Source organism: Schistocerca gregaria, chromosome 2 (genome assembly GCF_023897955.1).
Source record: "Schistocerca gregaria isolate iqSchGreg1 chromosome 2, iqSchGreg1.2, whole genome shotgun sequence".
Taxonomy (NCBI): Eukaryota; Metazoa; Arthropoda; class Insecta; order Orthoptera; family Acrididae; genus Schistocerca; species Schistocerca gregaria.
In genome coordinates, this window is record NC_064921.1 from 611,720,543 (window position 1) to 611,725,987 (window position 5,445).

At 40.6% G+C, this 5,445-nt stretch overlaps 1 non-coding gene across 1 annotated transcript; it reads left to right on the plus strand.

The window, feature by feature from the left end:
- The first annotated feature begins 662 nt into the window (after positions 1 to 662).
- Positions 663 to 737, plus strand: Trnas-cga (transfer RNA serine (anticodon CGA)). The gene has a single exon. It is a non-coding gene; the product is annotated as a tRNA-Ser (tRNA).
- The last annotated feature ends 4,708 nt before the right edge of the window (positions 738 to 5,445 follow it).

Consider the following 5,445-nt stretch of genomic DNA (forward strand, 5'->3'; position numbering starts at 1 on the left):
ATATGTTGGCAAAAATACATATTTAAATCCGGAGGTACGCATAAAACATCATCCGAAATTGTGCTAAACGCATTCTCTGAAAATTACTTCGAGCAATTATTTCGTGAGCCCAATCGAATAGTAAACGGTTGTGAAAACACACTTGATCTCTTAGCAATAAATAATCCTGAGCTAATAACAAGCATCAAAACAGGTACAGTGTTAGTGGACAAAGGGTTGTCGTATGAGACTGAATTAAGTAACTCTCAAATCCTACAAAAATGAACGAAAAACATATCTATTAAAAGAAAAGCAGATACAAATTCGCCAGTATTTCGTCTCCTATCTTCCAAACTTCACAGAAGCTCTTCTGCGAACCTTGCAGAGCTAGCACTCCTGGAAGAAAGGCTATTGCAGAGACATGGCTTAGCCACAGCTTCGAGTCTCGGTCCGGCAGAGAGTTTTAATCTGCCAGGAAGTTTCATATCAGCGCACACTCCGCTGCAGAGTGAAAATCTTACTGTGGAAACATCCCCCAGGCTGTGGCTAAGCCATGTCTCTGCAATATCCTTTCATCCAGGAGTGCTAGCTCTGCAAGGCTCGCAGAAGAGCTTCTGTGAAGTTTGGAAGGTAGGAGACGAGGCACTGGCGGAAGTAAAGCTGTGAGGACGGGTCGTGAGTCGTGCTTGGGTAGCTCAGTTGGTAGAGCACTTGCCCGCGAAAGGCAAAGGTCCCGAGTTCGAGTCTCGGTCCGGCAGACAATTTTAATCTGCCAGGAAGTTTCTTATCAGCTCATACTCTGCTGGAGAGTGAAAACCACATTCCAGATAAAAATTCGTTTGATGCCTTCCTGAGAGACAATCCCGATTCCTTCAAAAGTAACAGTGTAAGTAAAAATTAGGTGTGACTTGAATTCAGAGAAATAGTATCGACAGCAATTGAGAGATTTATATCAAACTAATTCACAAACGACGGACTTGATCCTCCATGGTGCATAAAACAGGTCAGAACACTGTTGCAGAAACAACAAAAAAAGCATGCCAAATTCAAGCGATCGCAAAATCTCCAAGATTGGCGATCTTTGACAAAAGATCGAAATTTAGCGCGGACTTCTAAGAGAGGTGCTTATTATAACTCCCACAACGAAACTTCGTCTCTAAACATTGCAGAAAATCCAAAGAGATTCTGGTCGTATGTAAAGTAAAGTATGCTAGCGGTAAGACACAATCAATACCTTCTATGTGCGATACCCGTGGAAATGCGAGGGTTGGAAGTTTAATAGTGGCAACTATTTATTTACACCTCGCACAAAATAGATACGTGTTTCAAAGTTTTACTGACCTTCAAAGTAGTCACCAGCATTGTGTATAACCCGTTGCCAGCAATGTGGAAGTCGTAGGGTACTCCCAGTTGTGTTGACAGTTCGAGTGGTGGGGTCTATTGTTCGACGAATTTGTAACAGTCCTGAAGCGAATGCCGTGAAGTGTTTCCTTCAGTTTATAAATCGAGTTGAACTTACGAGGGCTTATGTCAGGGGATTGCAGTAGGTGGTATAGCACTTAGCTGCAACATCAGTCAAACAAATCAGTAACAGCTTGCACTGTACGTGCTTGAGCGTTGTCCTGCAAAAAAATGGTCAGGTCCTGCAGAAAGTGTCATCACTTCTGTCCCTAAGCTTGTCGTAGGTTGTGTTCCAAAAATGAACAGCTAAGAGTATCCTGCGACTTTCACATCGCTGGCAACGGGTTATACTCAGTGCTGGTGATTACTTTGAAAGTCAGTAAAACATTGAAACACGTATCTATTTTGTACAAGCTGTAAATAAATAGTTGCCACTATTAAAGTTCCAACTCTCGTATTATCTATGGCAGTGACGTTAAAGTTCAGTTACTAAACACAGGCTTCCGAAATTCCTTCAAAGAAGACTACGTCAATACTACAGAATTCGAATTAAGAACAGCTGCCAACATGAGTAACTTAGGTAAATTAGAAGTAGATAGCGTCGGATTACTGAAGCAACTTAATCACGTACTAAAAGCAAGAGCTCCGGTCAAGACTCTGTACTAATTAGGTTACGTTTCAGAATGTGCTAATGCAATCATATACAGCCGCTCGCTCGACGGAAGATCTGAAGCCAAAGACTGGAAGAGTTGCACAGGTCACACCAATATTCGAGAAAGGCACTGAATTACAAGCCCACTTCATGAAAGTCGATGTTCAGCAGGATTCTGGAAATACTGAATTGGAAAATCATGAGTTACCTCGAAGAGAACGGTGCATTGACACACAGTGAACACGGATTTAGAAAATATTGTTCTTGTGAAACACAATTAACTATTTACTCACATGAAGTGCTGAGTGCTATCGACAAGGGATTTCAAACTGATTCCGTAGTTTTAGATTTCCAGAAGGATTTTGACACAGAACCTCACTAGCGGCTTGTAATCAAACTGCGTGATTGTGGAACGTTGTCTCAATTATGCAACTGGGTTCGTAATTTTCTGTCAGAGAGGTCGTAGTAACTGACGGAAACTCGTCGAGTAAAACAGAAATGATTTCTGGCGTTCCCCAAGGTAGTATTATAGACGTTCTGCTGCTCCTGATCTATATAGACGATTTAGGAGACAATCTCACCAGCCGTCTTAGGTTGTTCGCCGATGATGCTGTCGTTTATCACTAGTAAAATCATCTGAAGTTCAAAACCAATTGCAAAACTATGTAGACAAGATATCGGTATCGTGCGAAAATTGACAATTGACCCTAAATAATGAAAAGTGTGAGATCATCCACATCAGTCCTAACAGGAATCCGTTAAACTTCTGTTATACGATAAATCAATGAAATCTAAAGACTGTAAGTTCAACTAAATATCTAGGAATTACGAACGACTTAAATTGGACAAAAAACACACCTAGAAAATGCTATGGGGAAGCCGAACCAAAGACTGCGTTTTATGGGCAGAATACTTAGAAGATGCAACAGATCTACTAAAGAGACTGCCTGCACTATACTTGTCCGTCCAGTTTTGGAGTACTGCTGCGCTGTGTGAGATTCGTATCAGATAGGGCCAAAGAAGTACACAGAGAAAATTTAAAAATCCAGCATGCTTTATACTATCGAGAAGTAGGCGAAAGAGTTTCACGGACGTTATACCGGATTTGGAAGGACATCATTAACACAAAGGCCTTTTTTGTTGTGGTGGGATTACCTCACGAAATGTTCTCTTCTGAATTCGAAAATATTTTTTTGACACCTAGCTACATAGAAAAAAACAATCGTCACAATAAAATAAGAGAAACCAGAGCTCGCACGGAAAGATACAGGTGTTCGTTTTCTCCGTGCGCTCTTCGAGAGTGAAATAATAGAGAATTATTGTGAAGGTGTATGTACTTGAGGTGTGATTCGCAGAGTATCCATGTAACTGTAGCTTCAGATGTAGATCCAAAGTAAAGGTAGATGCTCGGTAAGAAAATACATCATCACCATATCTCCTTGTATCAGTTATGAAGAAGAACAAATTTTATGAATAACTGATATACTGGTAATCCTCGAATTTCTCTGTCTCTCACTTTCTGCATAATATTTATTTTTGTGGCGACTAACACAGGCAGGGATACGAGCCTAATGGTAAGGGAACACAAAATCCATAGAAAGCCCGCATTGGTTTTGTTTCATGCTCCAAGTCAGCGGAACAGCTTTCGAGTACGCGAATTATTTGATGAAAGAGAAAAGCAATTCCTTAATGGAAATTGATTTTGTCTCTTGAGAGGTATGGGACGGCTGTTTACCTATTCGAATACTAGTTGCTGTGCAGCGCACTTCAGTGGGTCAATGGTCGGTTATGTAATGTAATGTAACTCCACAGAAATGAAGAGGTAAGGGTGAAATGTGAGTTTCAAGTAACTTCAATAGGGATTCAAATGGAATATGCTCTTAATACTATTTCACTGCAAAAACAATTTTAAAAACTTTAAAATGCTTTTATGTAAAGTGTCAAGTTATTTCAGCAGTGTTTTGTTCTATGTACGGATACAGATCACCAGTGAATGAAAACGGTTTTTTATTGATCTACTTGCAATACTTTCTAGTTGATAGTGGCGGTTTCCGTATCAGACGTCTACCTGTAGTTCTACTGACTATGATGACTACCTGTGCCCTCAGCAAGTGAAGCGCTGCGGAGGTTTCGAAATAAATGCAGAACATTCGCTCAAAGTTATGACCAGGATCTTTGCTCAATTTCTTTTTTTCTTTCTTCAGGTGTTACAATTTTGGATGTTACGTCCTCTTGTTATCCTTCTTTATTGCAGGTGGTCTACATGGACGTCTATTTTCGTTCATTTTCCTAACACGCTCTATTTATTTTTGTCCCCTTAATCTGCTAGTTAATCTTTTTAGCTTCAATTCTTTTCTGAAGGGTGTTGCTGTCTGGTACGCCGAAGCCAGGCGACAGTCCTAGCAAAATCATTCTCACAGCTTGTATTCTGTGTTCTGTAACAGCTGTTCATGCCTCGCTGTTGCGTTGTCAATGTTCCATAGAATTTTCTGAAGATTTTGTTCCTCACATACAGTGTTCCGAATAATGCTACAATGCTATAATTGTATCTTCCTATTTTCTTGCATCTACACCTCTTTCGTTTGTCTAAAGATGATGATGTTCGGTTTGTGGGGCGTTCAACTGCGCGGTTATCAGCAACCTATAAAGTCCCAATTGTTACACAGTCCAATTTTTGGACAATCCAATCGAGCCACTGTCACGAATGATGATGATGAAATGATGAGGACAACACAAATACCCAGTCGCTGAGCAGAAAAAAATCACCAACCCGGCCGGGAATCGAACCCGGGACTCTGTGATCTAGAGGCAGCAACGCTAACCACTTGTTCAATTTCATTTTTTAAAATTTCTTTTAATTTTGTTCGCTTTCGTTTGTTGCATCTGCTCGGGCCGACGTCGTAAGACATCCGTTTAAGTTCGGTGTTGATCTATTAACTGTTTTTTTTATTACAGAGGGCTGATAACTCTCTGACCGTAGACGCTGAGCTACCGTGCCGGCATCATTTGACCACGAGCTGCGGACACTTTGTCTAAAGAAGTCGAATCCACTTGCTGAACGAAAAAAAATGTTACTTCAGTAAGAGAGACAAAAAAAGAAACTGTACGAATGCTGTCATAGAAGAATATTCCATCATATATTGTGGTGTTCCGCAAGCAGTTAGAGCCACCCATCTTCCTGCGCCCGCCGCACTGCGCTGGACACAAGGCATAAAATTAAGTATATTTCCGTCGATAAGCTGATGTTAATTGAAAAGCGTTCGACTACCAGTATGTCTGAAACTTTGAATAAAAGTCGTGTCGAAATTTTGCCACTGGACTTGTCCCAAAATCCGAAAAATTTTGATCATATATTAATGTTGTCAATGTCACAAAATCAGTGTTCAGACCTTGGCAGACGAGACAGCAGTCAA